The sequence below is a fragment of the Coptis chinensis genome, chromosome 7 (genome assembly GCF_015680905.1).
Source record: "Coptis chinensis isolate HL-2020 chromosome 7, ASM1568090v1, whole genome shotgun sequence".
Taxonomy (NCBI): domain Eukaryota; kingdom Viridiplantae; phylum Streptophyta; class Magnoliopsida; order Ranunculales; family Ranunculaceae; genus Coptis; species Coptis chinensis.
Window position 1 is genome coordinate 14740659 of NC_141462.1, and position 18283 is coordinate 14758941.

The window sequence follows — 18283 nt, forward strand, 5'->3', positions numbered from 1 at the left end:
CACGGCCCTGACGGCTGGAAAGCAAGGTACGCTAAGCTGGAAAAGGAGGGGGAAGCAAACCGGCTCAAGGCAGTCAAGCTTTATAAGGAGCTCGGTGTAGCCGAGGACGATAACCGCGATTATGTAGCGGTGTCAATTCAAAAAATGGCCAGCCTCGGAGAGACGGAGAGGGTTATTAAAGCCGCTGTGGATAAGGTCGCCCAAGAGGCCGCGGATCGATTTCGAAATTCATTTAAAAAGATCGCGACGCGAATCGCAAATAAAGAACTTGATCGCCTTTAGCGCCGGGCCGACCGCTCCCACCTCCTCCTCTTGTCAGCGGGGACATCATCTCTTGAGAACCATCCGGGCCGTGGAGACGCCGCCACGGACGCCACACCAATCCTCAAAGCACGGTCCCTTCACCAATACCGGCGAATGAAGATGTCAGCATCCCAATCAGTGAAGATGAAAATGCTTCCCCTGGAGAACCGACTACCGCGCCTCAGTAGTAGCCCACTCGGCTTACTTTCTTTGTAGATGGCCTTGGTTTTGTAATAATTAAACAAGTATCTTTGCCTTTGTCAGGAACCAAGTTGTTTGTAACTAGTACTTTTGTGCTCCTTTTGCAAAGTAAATCGCTTTTCGTTGTGTTTGATTACAACGTATATTAACTTCTTTATGCATATAACTATTAATCAATATATTCCATTGACTTAACCCTTTTTCATTTGGATTCCTAATCTCCGTTAGCTGGACATTAGATATGATGGTCTTTTGTCAGTTGTATGTACTGTAGGTGAAGAGCTCTCTTCCTCCCCGCCTTTAACATTTGCATAATTTTTTCCCAAGTTAGGTTTGCCCCCCCATTTTCGCTTTTTGGGATTGTGAAGTCGGGTCGTGGTTGCCCCTTGTTTGATTCGGACTCATAGTCCGCTAAGGGCTCGCCCCCCGTTGCTTTGGGACAGTGTGGAAGCTGGGACAGGTTGCCCTGATTTGATTGGGACTCACAGTCAAGCAGGCTTATCCTCCTCGCTCTCTTCCAACGGGCTGTGGAGCCCGGGATAGGGCATTTCGGTTGCCCCGGTTGGATTCGATTCGGACTCACAGTCCGCGAAGGGCTCGTCCCCCCCGCTGTCTTTGAATGGCTGTGAAGCCTGATAGGGGCAGCTCAGTTTGCCCCCAGTTTGATTCGGACTCACATCCAGGGGGCTCGTCCCCCGCTGTTTTGAATGGTGAGAAGCCCGATAGGCAGCTTCGCCCCCCCGATTTGATTCGGACTCTCAGTCCACGAAGGGCTCGTCCCCCCCGCTGTCTTTGAATGGTCATGTGAAGCTCGATAGGGGCGGCTTCGGTTTGCTCCCCATTTGATTCGGACTCTCATCCACGAAGGGGGCTCGTCCCCGGCTGTCTTTGAATGGTCATGAAGCCTCGATAGGCAGCGCGGGGCTTTGCCCCCAGTTTGATTCGGACTCACGTCCCGGCGAAGGGCTTCCCCCCATTGTCTTTGAACGGCCAGTGGAAGCTGATAAGGCGCCTCATTTTGCCCCCAGTTTGATTAGGACTCACGGTCCCGTGGGGGCTCATCCCCCTCTCTTCCAATGCCTTTGAGCCCGATAGGGGCAGCCGGGCTTTTGCCCCCGTTAGGGTTCGGAGGTGTAGTCCGCATGACGGCTCATCATCCCCATTGTCTTTAAACGGCCGTGGAGAGCCTCGATATGGGCAATTTCAAGGTGGCGCCGGATGGATTGAATGTTGTCCGCGAAGGGATCACGACTTACGTTGTATCTGATCAATTTCTATGCAAGTTATTGAGCCAGGAATCCAAATTGTTTCATTGACTTAGAATTCCTCACATAACATATATACATTACAGAAAAGATGCTTGTTTCAATGAAAGTTACACACTGCTCCTCTCATGGAATTTTTTTAGCATTCTTATATTCCATTGTTTTTCCACGCTTACCGGCCGGTCTCTAATTTGTGGGTACCGAATTTCCCCTTTGGCTGTCACGACATACGGTCCTTCCCGGTTGGGCCCCGATTTTCGTCATTCTCCTTTTTGTGGTGGTGTAATCCTTCGCAGCACCATTTCCCCAACTGTGAATTCCCGCGGCTTCACTCGTTTGTCATACTGTCGCTGTAACCTTCTATGATACTCCTCCAAATGATTCGAAGCCAGATCTCTTTTTTCCTCCATTATATCCAACTCAGTAGCCAATATATTTTCATTAAGACCCCTTTCCACGGCCCTGGTTCTTGTCGTTTTCTCTATCATTTCCACCGGTATGACAGCCTCTATGCCATATGCCATCATAATGGTGATTCCTTTTGTCGAAGTCCGCGGTGTAAATACGATAAGCCCATAACACATGATTCAATTCATCCCCCACGCCCCTTTCTTCGGTCTTCCAATTTCTCTTTTAAATTGTCCATGATGATTTTGTTTGATGCCTCGCTTGGCCGTTCCCTTCCGGATTATATGGCGCCGAGAACTTCGCTTTCACCTTGTAGGCTCAGAGAAATTGACGACTTTTCCTCCGCAAGAATTGTGTTCCATTATCTGCAATGATTGTATGGGGTAAACCGAATCTGCATATAATGTTCTCCCGAGGAACTTCTTCACATTTTCCTCTTTTGACTTGCCGGAGCGCCACTCCTCTACCCACTTGGTGAAATAATCGGTGGCGGCCAACATAAATCTTCTCTTGATTTGGCTGGCAACGGCCCCACTATATCGAAGTGCCCACATGGCTTAACGCCACGGACTAAACACATTATGGAGTGGCTCTGCCGGGGAATGGATTAGTTGGGCAAATCTTTGGCATTTATCACAAGTTGTAGCATACTCGCCGCGATCCTTTTTCATATGAGGCCAAAAATGATGATATCAATCTATGGGTCGTGGTTCGACCTACCGAGTGACTTCCGCGAATCACCTTCATGTGTTTCGCCAAAACTTTAGACCCGCGTGGCCCTATGCATCTCATGGGGGGTAGGGTCGGAAACTCTTTTGTACAACTCCCCATCTAACAAAACATATCTTTGGCTAACCTCGTTCCATCCGGACGCCTTTCCTTCGCATTTTCTATCTCTGCTCCCATAAGAAAAGTTTTAATGGGCGTCATCCATCCTACCTCTTTTTCAACGGTGAAACACCCACTCTCAGTTTCAGATGTACTTGGTTTGTTTAATACTCTTATTTCAATAGAACGACCCTCTGTTCCTGGTAGTACCGCGGCCACAAATGCTAAAGCGTCAGCATGTCTGTTCTCACCACGGCTGAAATGAGCAAATTGAATCTTTTTGAACTTACTGGCTTTTTGTCGGAGAACCTCTAAATATCGTGCCATCCTTGGACAACGCGCCACAAATCCCCCATTCATCTGACAAATAACCAAATTGGGGCCGAGAACACGATAACTCGCTTACTCCCAGATCCTGTGCCATATTCAAACCTGCTATCACTGCTTCATATTCGGACTCATTATTAGAAGCCGCAAACCCTAGTTTCATTGATAACTCCAACTTTGTGTTGTCTGGAGTCACCAACACCACGCCAATCCCATTTCCGGTGTCTGTAGCTGATCCGTCCGCGAATAATCTCCAACCATTGCGTGTATCCCATGGGTCCAAGGGATCACGACCAGATTCTTCTTCCTGATCCATAACCATTTCTTCTCCCCAAGTGGGATCCTCGGCTGGAAATTCCGCTAGGAACTCCGCCATGGCTTGCGCTTTTTCCGCTGTTCTAACTTGATATTTGATTTCGTAACAACTAAGCATCACCGCCCATTTCAGCATTCTCCCTGACTTTTCTGCTTTCAACGCTTGCTTGAGAGGCAAATTTGTTATCACTACCACTGAGTGTGCATCGAAATAGGGTTTCAGTTTCAATGCGGAGAACATCAACGCTAAAGCATACTTCTCAATTCTACATAGACGCGACTTCGGCTGGCTAGCATGGTTTTACTCAAAATAAACCGTTTCTCGTTTTTGTCTACAACAAGAACTAACTAGAACCGAAACTTATCGCACTCGATACCCCCAAATATAGATACAATATCTCTCCTTCCTCTGGCCGTGATAGTAAAGGGGCTTTCCCTAAATAAATCTTTAATTCTTGGAAGGCTTCCTCACACTCGGTGGTCCATCGAAAATCCGGCGTTTTTTCTCAAAGAAGTTTATACAACGGTCTGGTGACTTGTCCGAGGATTTGGATATAAATCTGTTCAATGCCGCGACTTACACCTAACCGTTGCACTTCCTTTACATTCTGAGGGGACGACATCTCCACTAGGGATCTAATCTGCTCAGGATTGGCCTCAATTCCACGATATGTGACTATATAACCCAAGAACTTCCCCGATGATACCCCGAATGTGCATTTCTCTGGGTTCATTTCGGACTATGCTTCAAGCCGAAAGATGTGAAAAGTTTCCTGGAGACCCTTCAAATGCTCTTCTTCCGGACATGCTTTTCTCAACCATATCATCAATGTATATTTCCATACCTTTTCGAATCTTGTCCTCGAACATTTTTTCCCCCAACCGCTGAAATGTAGCCCCCGCATTCTTCAAACCAAAAGGCATTCTTGTATAACAATACGTACCTCCTTCTACCACGAAGGTAGTCTTTTCTTGATCTGGGCCAAACATCGCGACCTGGTTATATCCCATGGAAGCATCCATGAAAGAGAATAACTTGAAACCAATTTTGTTCTATCTACTAACTCATCCACCCGCGGCATAGGATACTTGATCTTTAGGACACTCTTTATTTACGCCTCAGAAGTCCACACACATTCGAACCTTTGCCGTTCTTTTTGGAACCGCGACCACGTTGGATGACCACTGCAGACATCCTACGCCCCGATTATACCCGCATCCCTAAGGCATGATAACTTCTTTCACGAATCCCTTCCGCGTATTTGGGTCTTACGCTTCTCATTTTCGTCTTATAGGCTTCAGACCCTCCTTCATGTGCAAGTGATGGCAAGCGAACTCGATCTATTTCTGTTATATCTTCAATCGCCCAAGCAAATATGTCAACGTTCTCGCTAATAATTGTGTCGGGGTTTGAATTTCCACTCTTCCCGCAAGTCCGACCCCATCGAAGTAAATTTTTCTTCCCCCCCCCCCTGTGTTCACGATCTCAATCTCGCCCGAGTTTTTGGCCTCGATGAGATTCGTGATCCTTCGATGTGAGTACGGCTTCCTGTAATTGCTACGCTTCTCCCTTGTCATTCTTCTGCTTGTCACTTTCTATTCCACGGACCATGCCTTTTACCGTTACTTGATGTATATTCTGAGCCGCGACCTGGTCCCCCTTTATTTCGTACACCCCCCCTTTCGCGGGGAAGCGGATGACCTGATAATAGGTCGACGGAATAGCTTTCATTTCGTGAATCCATCTTCTTCCCAGAATGGCATTATACTGGGACCCCGTATCTACCACCATAAATCTGGTGAATACCGTCGTCGGCCCTGCAGTTACCGGCAACGTTATTTCCCCTATAGGCTTTGTCATACTTCCATTGAAGCCGTATAAATTAGTCTGAGAAACCCTCAACTGATCCCTATCTATATTCATCTCTTCCATTGCCCCTATGAACAACATGTCTACTGAACTTCCGCAGTCTATCAACACTCGCTTCACTAGGTAATTACCCATTGCTATGGTAATCACCAACGCATCTTCATGCGGCGAAATCACTGATTCCAAGTCTTTCGAGTGAAAGTTATGTTTCCCACTCGCAATCGCGGTTCCTGAAACTAGCCGCGTCATGCTTGTTACTTCATTAACCTTCTGCTGTAAGCTCGCTGTCCTTCTCATCTTGTCCCGGTGGGCATTCCTCCCGAGTGTCTCTCCACTGTAAATGACATTTATTGTACCCAAAATCCTAGCGGAGCTCGTCTCTCTCTCGCATGACGAACCTCCGCGACATATTCTCTAAGCATCCTTCTCAATCATTCTTTCCACCAACCATTTCAAAGCATAACATTCGTTAGTGGGCGTGGTTCCTAATCGATGATAGGCACAAAATGGTTTTCCTCTCAATCTCCGGTGTGTTCGCGGTCCTTCATATCGCCGCGCCCCTTGATGAGGGGCAAGATTTCCTCAATGGCCTATTCAGAGGTGTTTGTTCTATCTCACGGTGCGGCTTTCTTTCACTTAATATCCCTCCCTGCTTTCGATCTCCGGATCCGCCGGGTCCCGTCTCTCCCCTCGTTGGATCCCCGCTTCTCTCTCTTCTCTTACCCCTATCCCTTCGCTGTCTCTATCCATCACCAACCTTTGCCTTCCCCGATCTTTTTCGTTCCTCGCATTTCTTTGCATTATATCTTCGCATCGAATATACTTTTCTACCTTTGGGTACGAGCACGCAGAGTGGTAATTTCGATTTTGGACACGGATTCGTGCACCCTAGTCCCTTTGTTTCAAGCCGTCTTTGAAATGCAATGACGCGGTATGCTCTTCAGATTCTCTACCCTCGTGGTCTCTTCTTTGAACCTCGCATTTAAACTCCTTTAACGACTCGTGACCTCGTTTGATGTTAAACAGAGCCGCGATATCCACTACTCTCCGTTTTCGTGGATGAAATGGTCCCTAAAGCTTCGCTCTAGTTCTTCAAATCCACCGATGCTCGCGAAGATAGGCGGTAATACCAACGCGCCCCTCTTAAGGCTGCGGGGAACATCATGCAAATGGCCAAATTCGTCATACTTATTTTCCGCCGCGGTGGCATCGTTGTCTAAAATGATGCAAATGATCGGTTGGGTCACCTTTCCCATCATACCTTTCGAACCTTTACCGATGAATCTCTTAGGTACCTCGAATTCGGACCGAATCCGCCGATGGATTCTTGTTGAGGTTAGCAACCTCCTTTCGAAGTTTGCACTTTGGTTCATTTTTTTCTACCGCACGGTTAGCTTCTCTATCTTTCTCGATCATGGCTCGTATACCACTTCCAACCGCGTGATGCCCCTACCGTGATCCGCTCCCCCTAGACCTGGTATACCTCATTCTCCCCTTCCATCTCACTACCCCCGGCGATCCCTATCTTCCATGTCATCTTGTGCGGTGTCTCTTTCCTTTCTCAATTGGCCGTTCTCGTTTCTTAACGACTATTTCTTCTTGATAAGTCCGGTGTGCCTGCCGCCACATCGATATGTCTTCCTCTCTACTCACCTCTCTTTCTTCCCTCACTTCTTCCTCTACTACCTCTCGAACAACTTCTTTCCTAGGTCTTCCTACCCCTTTTTGTTATGGTGGCCATTTTATTTTATTTGGTCCCCACAGACGGCCAAAATGTATAGATTGTGATTACAACCTCCAATCTTAATCTCCTTGATTACTCTCTCGATCTTTTTTTTTTCTTTTCTCTTCCTTCCTCACTCTCTCTTATATCCTCTTTCTTTCCACGCACAGCAATGTTACCTCGGTAGTTCCGGTGCCGCTCTCCCACTCTCCACGTTTTAGCAATGGTTCCAGAGCGGTTGGGATACCGCGGATCTGATCCTATGCACCCTGTCTTCTAACGCTTATACCGCATCCGTCCCTTTATCACCACTAACCTCCTAGGTCATGTATACGTCCTATACATGCGCCGAGACATTTTCTTCTAATATGTCTTGGGCCACGTCCTTTACGACCTCTTGGGCCTCTTCTTTCTGCCTATAAAGATTTGTGGTCCCTCAGTTTTTAAAGGCTCCTACTATTATTGGCAGATCTGGTTCAATTGGTCTGTACTCATGTTGGGCACAACATAGAATCTATATACAACCCCCACCAAAAATACATACTAGACAATGATAACAGTTTATCATTAGTATTCTAAACAGCAAGACAATTCGTCTTCGGTTCTATTCCTAACCATCAAGAAAGAGAAGCATTTTAGTTAGCAAAACCTGCCTACGACATCAAAAGCAAATAGCATCGAGTTAAGCACACACAATATGTGGAGATGCCTTAAGAAGAACAAATAAGGCAGCCATTTGTAGATATTATGCAAAAGCCAACACCAATAATGATACGCATGCACACAAAACAAACGGCAACGCTGATGCATCCAGCACCAAGAGTGGCAACAACTCTGTCACAACTGCAACAATGGAGATCATATTTTCTTATTAATCCATAAAGTTCAATTTAATAGAAACCAAAGAAAGAAAATAACAAGTTGTTGCAAGAACTTATTTGACTTTCAAGAAGTACTAACTTTCTCAAATACAACCCAGTTCTGAGAAATAATTCCCATAAAAATCGAGAGGATGGCTCGCAAACGACTCATGGAAACCGGCATTAGTATTTCTAGACGACTTGTGGAGGCCGCACCAATAAACCATTTCGAGCGACTTGATTGGCCCCTTTAGTTATATGGCAGATGACCCAGCGAGGTCGCATAACTCAGTTCCCAACGATCTTATGGTGTCGATATTGGGGTGACGTTGCCGTATCGATTTTGACTAATTTCTGCAGCATGGTGGTGTCGTTTGGTAGTGATTTGTGCGTTCTATCTTCCTATCATGGTCGTCTAGCCCAAAATTTTCTTGAAATCATAATATTTTTTTCTTCAAATTCAAATTCAATTAAACTGATCCATAAACTTAAAATCCAAATTTGTCCACACATACAATTTGATAAAAATGACATTAATTGAAAAACATATACAACTAAAAAAACACAATTTCATCAATAAGGATAATCATTTCATTGTTTATCAATTTCACTACTTCAACTAACTATTTTTATTTTTTTTAAAAGAAATACAATAAAATTATTTCAAAATGTTCTTCATCATTAAGTGGTGGACGAATTTTTATTTTTTAGGGTTGGGAGGAGTGAGTAAATAGATTGAGCTTTAAAGTTTGGAGGGAAAGAGAATTGGATTTGAAGAGAGTGTATGATGATGATGGAGAAATGGATAAGGGCAATAGAAGGTTGCAATAGGTCACTTTGATTTAATTGGAAGAGTGCCTAACACCAAACATGAATTTTAGGTCAATTGTAAACTTGTAATAATAATTTTTTTCACAAAATGGAAGGTGCCCATAGCTATTACCTTTTTAAATTGATTCCATGTGGATATAGTATGGGCAGTTGGGCACTATCACTTCATTGCTTTTTTACTTTTTACCTAATCCCCAGTCGGAAGCTTAGATTTAGGTGTGTATTCGCAGATGTTCTACTCCTATTGGAACTAGCGTTAGCAGTCCGATCAGATCAACACCCTCACTCTGCTGATGTGTGCTTGGGAACTCAAAAGCCGCAACAAGGAATCTCAAAATCACACTTAAAACTGCTATGCACTCAATGGCGATCTCCTAAAAGGCTACAAGTCGTTGCGCAGGAAAAATGCAGAGTTCGTTCGTGAGCTAGCTCAATTTGCAAACTTTAAAACTGTCGAGGAGCAAATTGTTATACTAAAGAATCCTTAACACTTCAGAGAGTAATCATAACAAAATCAGACATTAATTGCCCCCAACTTGTATGAGAAGCACTTACACTTAATTCTCTTACACTTGATCTGTCGCTTGCAAATACTGAACTATTAAAGGCACAGACAATAGATAAATCCTCAAAAGCACGTCCCTACTACTTTGACACTTGAGAAACTGAGGTACAATATATATCAGCTTAGCAGCAAGTTTTACCTCTCGTGTCCCGTCATCATTCCTTTTCTCACATAGTTATTCTAACTCCCAAGTCTTCAAAGTTCAATCTCAATTCCTGCAACTCCATCTACAACAAGTCTATAACCTTCAGCAACAGCAATGTGTTTGGTCTCTAATCCCTCGTCATCACTTTCTTATATACTTATCATTCACTCCCTAAGTTCTATAGGTTACAATCACTAGTACTGTCAATAATGGATTCTTCGATTAACCAATAAAAGTCATACAACCTTTAGATAACGACGAATATACATAATCTCTTAAAAAAAAATAACTGATAATGTCTAAACATTTATAAATACTCCACATGGAGGCAGTCAATAGCAAAAACAAATTTAACAAACAAAAATAAAATAAAATAAAAATAATCGTTTCTGAGAAGGGACTGTAGAGAGGGAGAGACGGAGCAAAATAACCAGAGCATCTACCCTCAGGCAAAATAATCTGACCGTGGATGTGGAAGATCCTGAAAAGAAATAATAAATAGTTTGAATTAGTAAGTATTAAATAATAGAGAACAATCATGACGACTATTACTACACTGATATTATTTTATCAGATCCAATCTACATGGTACACGAAGGTTTATTCACTTTTGTCGGGAAAAATCTTATCATTCCTTGTTAAATAGTTTACTTCTGAGCCCCTTAAGTTTCTAGCACATATGTTGCACACACAAAATAATATTGGATTTTGTCCAAGGGAAACATTACGACAAGAAAATGGTATAAGTAATTGTTCAAACAAGATTTGCAACAGCGGAGAAGGCACAAGAATATCAAAAGCAAAAATTACACGGAGTGCTCTTACTCACGTAGGCACATGACTAAACCATTCTGCTCATGTTTGGAGGTAGTCAACTAAAGGTTCTAGAAGTTCATGTTTGTGGGTCAGTGTACCATTCCGGTATACATGTACCAGGAACGACACACTAGATTGTGATTAGTTGTAATGTCCTCAATCTAGAAACTATGTGGTCTGTCTAATGCTAAGGTCATTTAGCTTGTTAAAAAAAAGAAGAAGAAGAAACAATAAGCTTTCTGCAGATAAGTATGGTCTGCTTTTCTTTTAGAGTCTGGAATGACTTGCTCGGGCCGGGTATTGGATTTGCTTAAAGGTTGGAGTCATGGCCCTTTCTTTTCTTCTGGAAATCGCATGTGGAGCTTATTACCTTTTGCGATCATGTGGGGCATTTGGTTAGAGCGAAACCGTCGTCACTTTGATGGCATCTCTACTTCGCGTAAGAAGACAATTCTCTCGATAAAAGCTTTGGTATTTCGGTGGTCTAAAGTCTTCAAAGAGTTTAGAGGATGCTTCTTTGAAGATTTTGTTGCTAGATGGGATCGTCTTATGTTTTTAGACATGGGGTGACGGTGCATGTTAGGGTTTTTTTGTTTTTTTCTTATGGTTTGTTTCATCGCTTGTAAATATTTATTTTTCGGTTGTTCTCTTGTAATGTAGGCCTTCTCAGCCTACTTTTCTTTTTTTAATGGAATATCACTTTTACCGAGCAAAAATAAAAAAAATAAGCTTTCTGCAGATAAGGTTAACACTTACTCCATAACCACTCCTGGAACTTCCCACGTCCCTTTCCGGAGGATAACCAACAACCTAAAGAGATTAAAGAAATTAGTTTTCTTCTCCCTAATTAAAGTTGAACAAATAAACGAGGCAACTAAAATAAGAGTAAATAATCTATACATACATATCTTCTCAAAAGGGGATCCCTGTTGGAGCGTCGGCTATTCTGTACAGGATCTTGGCAAACCATTAGATGTTGCAGATAACTAGGGTCAGGAACTAAGCCACAGAGTTAGCAGACATCATGCAGCTTACTGCATGAATAACATATCACCGTCCTCATCAGTCCAAATGAATTCCATTGGACAACCAGGAATGACTTTCTGCAGATTTTACATTCCCTGTTATCATCAACAACTTTTGCCAAACCACTGCTTTCAGATGTGCCCATGCACGACTTGCAGAGGTGGGCGTAGTCAATGTTAGGCAATTCGGTGTAATACTCCTTACAATAGGATTCTTCACGCATCATTGCGTCGTCGAAGGATCCTTCGGGAAAGGCTTCTTCACTTGGTATTGTGACTTCTTCATCATCCCAGCCTTCCGATAGTTCTATATCTTCATCGTCCCATGAACAAATCAGACTGTTCTCCATTTAAATAAAATTGGGAAAGATTGGCAGGGCTTACTTTTATAGGACCGTATTAGAAATTTAGAATGACTCGTATACAATTTGAATTCATCTATAAATTTAGAAATGGGCACACATGCGTTTCCTTTTCGACTGTATGTTTGGAATTTACATTATGGCTTCTTAAGAAAATTCTTTGCCAGATTAAGGTATAGCAAAACTCCGTGCCAAAAATATTTTTTCCCATTTATAACCAATTACGGTAGATATATAGACAATCATTGTACTTCTCTCTGTCGATGAAGTAGAGATTTTCCAAACCTCCATAAGAAGAATATGGCAATGTTTAATGTATTGTTACAAATACAAAATTCTTGCTTTGCATTACATGCAGCCCAAAGCAAAAGGAAGAAGAAATTATGCCTACGCTTTACTTTATCAGACCAAAACAAATTATATAAATGCCTGTAATAAGCTCAATAATGTTTTAACTTAAAACACCGATGTTTTGCCAGAAGTTTTCTGTCATTATTGAGGTCCATATTATGCAAATAGATATTATGGTTCTTAGCTGAAATGTGCAAACATTAGAGATAATCCTCCATTAATACACTCCTCAAAGAAGTAGTCAAGTTCGAAAATCTTCAAACAAACACGACCATGTGACAAATATTAAAGAAGCTGAGAAATTGACGGAAAACAGGTGATGCATCCTTACATTACACAAAAAGGGGACTTCTGGAGAAAACAAATGGATGAATATAGGAGGGAACTATATACTCCTCTACATAATATGGGCCCTGTGTCCAGGGTTACATTGAAAATTGAATTTGTTGTGCACTCATACATGAAAGAGTCTACGATGTTTAAGGCGCAATACTATGTAAATGGGCTACAGAATAACTGAATAAGAACCAAGCTGATCATTCTTTTGTTGGGATTCCCAATATTGGCAGATAACCTTTGCCCGTAAAACCAAGGACTTGCACAAGTTCAACCTTCCTTTTCGATTAACTTCCTCCTCCTAGTCCTCCTATGTGGCCACATCACAACCTACGCCCTCCCCCACCCCCGAACAAAAAAAAAAACCAAAATTGCAACAGTAGGCAGGCCCCACCACTCATAAAAATGTTTTGTCACTAAGATTTAAGGCATCATATTGCGCCCACAAAATCAACCATCTTGTGTTGATTACTGCATCAAGCCCCCTGGAACAGATAATGTTGCTACCGTGATAGATACTATACAAGAATTTGATCATTGTAGCTGCCAGGTATTCCTCCTGTTTGGCTTGAGGTCGAAAAGTTTAAAAGGGTGACAAGACGTCTAGAATAATAGGTGTCCTGAGAAGCGATTTGTGGGGTGTATGTTCATTTTATACCAATTTTGTGTTTGTTTAGCTCCTAATTTAGAGTCTTTATTGACTCTAAAGATCAGCACAAATTCTGAAAGAAAAGCAATGCACAAAACAGAACTAGGCAAGCAACAAACAGTTCTGTGAAAAAAATCAGATGTTTCAGCATTTAAAAAAAAAAAAAAAAAAAAAAAAAAAAAAAAAAAAAAATTAAATTAAATGCAATAATAGCCATAAATCAATCACTTGTGTAGTTACATCCGCACGCATATCATTGAACCAAATTTAAAAGAAAATAAATGTGACCATCCATTGCGAAAACATTCACAAAAAACCACCATAGAAAATAAAATGGAACAAATAGCATAACAATACACAGACCGAGTGGGGAAGAATGCAGGAGAACCGAAACGGAATTTAGTGATTATAAACTTTATCATGACCCAACTTCTCTACACTTGGCATTTCATTTAATGGTTTAGGATCAGAATTATATAACGGGATTTAGGAGGCGTTTGGCAACTAAACAAAAGCCAAAAGCCAAAAGCCAAAAGCTATCAAGCTAAAAAGTCCTTTTATTCATTTATTTATTTTTTTATCGGTAAGTCCTTTTATGATTTTTCACTTTATGTAAAGCATAAATAAGTTTGGCAAATTACAATTTTCTAAATTCAAAAAGATAAAATGAAAAGGCCAAGAAGTTATAAGTTAGTTTGGCATAAACGCTTCAAAAGTACTTCCCAATTAGTACTTTTAAAATGTATTATGTTGCTTCCCAATGGACCTCATATGTTTTACGTTAACCCCTCACCCCAGATTCGAAAGTCTCTATCCACAGTTTACTTTTTATCATATATAGGAAACATCAATGGGAAAAACAAAAATATATAAATAAAAAGTTGGAGGAAAGAGTCAAAGTCGAGACCATGTTAGAATGGGGAAAAACGATACCAATCAATCCCCACTAAGATAGCTTGAATATGAACACTCTAAACTCCAATCGAAAAATCTAAGCTTTCACTACAACTAACAACTACAAACCTAAGCTATAGAATTAACTATCACAAACAAACAATAGCAATATAAAGTAAAACATACCACAATGAAACACAAAATATAACGTGGTTCAGTCAGTGATACGTACTTCTACAATAGCTAATCTTTTTACAAGTGTGGGAAGAAAGATTACAATCACTCTTCTTAAGTCTCTCCAAACTTACTAGATCTCTATTCACTAATCTCTCCTTACAAGTTTTATCTCTTTGCAAGAGTTTTCTCTCAATTTTGGTGGCACTCAAAATTGGTTTTCTCTCCTGTATGACTTATGGGTAAAACACCCTAACTTCATATATATAGGATTCCGAAATTTCAATGTAAAACAAAATTCCAAATCATCTCGGTTTATCTGCGAAAAACCGGAATTCTACCTGTGCACGGCACGGAGGCGTGCGCCCCTCTCTCTAGGCATATTTGAGGGTGTCCACCCCTTGTGAACAAATAGTCAACATTGAAGTCTTGGCGCACTCGCCTCATGAGGGCGTGCGCCCTTTGTGTAAACTTAACAGGTCAGTACCAATTCAATCACATGGTGAGGGACCACCCAACAGGTTGAACCGGGTGGACCATTGATCATGGATCTATAGACATGTATTAATTATAGCAATTGCAGGAGAGAGCTACAAAGCCAAAGGAAAAAGCAAGAAAAATAGGCTACATAGAATGCCATTTTATGTCTTCTCAAAAAGCTATTTTTTTATCTGTTTAGCTGCACAATTGCACAGTATATTGTCTTTACTGAGCATGATGTAATATATTAATGCCACACAATGTAAATAATATCAAATGAAAAGTACGTCCAATTGGTGTACCCGTCATATTCAAACGCTAGACATCTATGATACTCGAGTACATATGAACTAGGAACGGCATACTGATGTGATTAACTATATTTTCTTCATTCTGGACACTATGATGTCTCTCTAATGCTAATGGTCATCTAAAATTGTCAAATCAACAAAAATACAATAAACTTTGTGCAGATAAATAAAATAAAATGCAAGGTGATAAGACTGAATCCACATACTCTGCGAGTCCTGCGACCCACTGGAACGGTACTGTTGGGACTGCCTATACTCAAACGATCAATCTGCACACCTGGTTCATAAGTGAGATATCATTTATTTTCCCTAATGGGAAGTAGGTGTGTGTGCAACATGTTATTATTAGAGAACAAAGGAGTGTATACATACTCCTCTTATTGTCCTTCGGAAACTTAATTTCTCCAGTGAAGGTTCCGGAGAAACCTTAAATTGCTGTAGCAAACTACGATCAGGAAATATGCCACAGAGTTGGCAGACATTTTGCAGTTTACAGCACGGATAACATATCACCGTCTTTCTGACCTCTCGCTTTGCTTCCCATCCGGCAACGTCGAATGGCTTTGAGCAGATTTTACATTCTTTATCATCACCACCAACTGTGTAATGCATGGTCAACCAAGATTAAATATGTGGATGCTGCTAAAAATAATTTTACATTTTGGGGAACAATATTTCTTTTCTTACAAGTTTACCGGCAGGACCCGAACAAGAGTTGGGCATCACGCATCAAACGACTTGCGCACTGCATTCCACAAACGCAGCGCTTCTTCGTTGCCTTCCGCTCTAACGTCATCTTCCCAAGACTGGTGCTTCGTAAAGCTGTGATGATGAGTCCCTATTATTTATTATTAGGGATGGCTACTTCTTCACTTGGTATTGATGACGGCCCACTTTGATCGTCCGCCATTTAATTTAGGGGCTATTTGTTTTTTTAGATTAAGTTATAACAGGTCCAGTGTTATAATAGGATATTATAAGATGTGGTTTGTTTTTCATTTTAAGTTCCTATTATAAACACTTGTAAAAATAGAAAAAAACAAATACATGACATCTTATAGATGTTTATTTGACAAATATAACCCTATTTTACATCACATTTAACTTGAATAGATTAATTTGAAACAAACGTATAGTTTGATTTTCGATTTCAATTCAATTTTGATAATTAGAATATCGATTTTAAAAAACTATCTTAATTGGCGGTGGTGGTGGTAGTAGTGGAGGTGATGATATTGGTTTTAATAACGCGGTGGTAGTAGAAGTAGTGGATGTCTTAATAGCACGGTAGTGGTGGTGGTGATAGTCTTAATAGTACAGTAGTGGTAGTTGTGGTAGTAGAGGTAATGATATTGGTCTTAATAACACGGTCGTAGTGATGGTGGTGGTGGTAGTGGAAGTGGTGGTGATTTTAATAGCACGGTGGTGGTGGTAGTGGTGGTGATAGTCTTAATAGTACGGTAGTAGTGGTAGTGGAGGTGATGATGGTGGTGGTAGTGGTAGTGGTGATGGTGGTGGTGGTAATGGTGGTGGTGATGGTGGTGGTGGTGGTAGTGGCGGCAGTGGTGGTAGTGGTGGTTTTAATAGTTTGGTGGTGGTGGTGGTGGTAGCTGGTGGTAGCTAGGGCAATGAAGTTATTTGGAGAATAAGATAATGAAAATGGAAAAAGAGAGAAATGAGGCTAGGGGTATATGGATGGGGGTGTTTGAGTCATTTTTCAAGTTATAAGACTTATAGAATTTAAGTAGATCCAATTTTGCTACTTATAGAATTGGAGCTTCTTATAAGACATTTCTAGTAGAATGCCTCTTATAAGATGCAAAAAACAAACCAAAAAAATGTCCAAAATCACTGGGCCACATCTTATAAGAGATTATAAGACCTCAAGGTCTTATAAGAGGCAAAAACAAATGGCCCTTAATCTTCGCCATTTAATTTAGAGTGCTGTATTAGGCGCCACTGAAATTAGATTGGGCAGCCTCCAGCCCAAGTCCAAACAACAGAGCCTAACTAAAAGCCCAGTACACCCCCCACCAAATCGCCGAAACCGGAAAAACCCCTTCAACCGGTCATCTCTATCGTGCAAAATCCTTCGACGTTATCGCGAAACCCTAACAAAAAATACCCAAAATCAATTTCGTGAATTGAAGCAATCTAATCCATAAACAATCGCGAAATTACAACCTCACAACATAAACAATCAAACAATCTATTGTTTATTATAAGAACTTGAGCAGGTTAGTTCGAAATTTGATGGATTGAAGAACTTGAGCAGGTTAGTTCTTCGCGATTGAACTGATTTAGTTCTTCTCACAACAACAATCTCTCGAAATTTGATGGATTGAAGAACTTGAGCAGGTTAGTTCTTCGCGATTGAACTGATTTAGTTCTTCTCACAACAACAATCTCTCGAAATTTGATGGATTGAAGCCCAAAGAACAAAGTTAGTTCTTCGCGAAATTTGATTTAGTTCTTCATCTTCTCAGACTGCGCATAGTGAATGCAAACACCAATGTCACAACCAAACTTACAATCACTATGTTTGTGTGAGCTTTGAAGCCCAATATTTTATTTCATTTTACCAACGCCGAATTTCAATCCTTGCTTTAACTTTGCTTATTGTGCATTCTCAACACGCCGTTAACTTTAACCCCTTTTTGTGCGAGGCAAAAAAAAAAATCTCGAGGTGCAATGGGCAATGCTTAAACCGACAAGCGATCTTTTAACATGCTTCTACCGAATGCTTGAATCTTAATTGGTTTCTATGTTGCAGATTTATACAATAGTCTACAATGCCCAAACTAGTTATATTCAATATTGTAGTACATGCTATAAACTACCAATGAAAACTACTTGAAACTTGAGCTAAAATGGGGCTTATATAAAAAGAATTTACACATCCCCAAGTTATACTTATTTTCTCTTAAATTTCACGTCAATTAGAAGGAAAAAAAAGTATATGTAGAACGTTTTAAAGTGTTGGCTATTTTTTGTTTATGCAGTTTGCATTTTTTTATTTGGGAAGAATTTTGAGCGTGCAACTAGAATAGTTGATCAAAGAGGTGTTAAGAGAATTTCTGGTGAACCCAGTGGTCGTTGCGTTTTTCAGGTACATTACATAAATCTTAACTTTTGTTTTCTCCAGTTTTGTTGTTTGTTTATGATATTATGATGTTTGAATCTTTGTGTTAAGGAGAAATAGTTGGGTTTCTTTACAGTTCATGAGCTTTTACTTCCTCCCTTT

At 41.1% G+C, this 18283-nt stretch overlaps 1 long non-coding RNA gene across 2 annotated transcripts; it reads right to left on the minus strand.

The window, feature by feature from the left end:
• Positions 1-9842: 9842 nt before the first annotated feature.
• On the minus strand, positions 9843-15984 carry LOC147486183 (uncharacterized). 2 transcript variants are annotated; one of them, XR_015202019.1, is made up of 6 exons: positions 15727-15984; positions 15412-15638; positions 15246-15316; positions 11362-11821; positions 11214-11267; positions 9843-10122 (listed from the first exon to the last, which is right to left on the minus strand). It is a non-coding gene; the product is annotated as an uncharacterized LOC147486183 (long non-coding RNA). The 2 variants fall into 2 exon arrangements; XR_015202018.1 differs by having other exon boundaries at positions 11362-15316.
• Positions 15985-18283: the final 2299 nt, after the last annotated feature.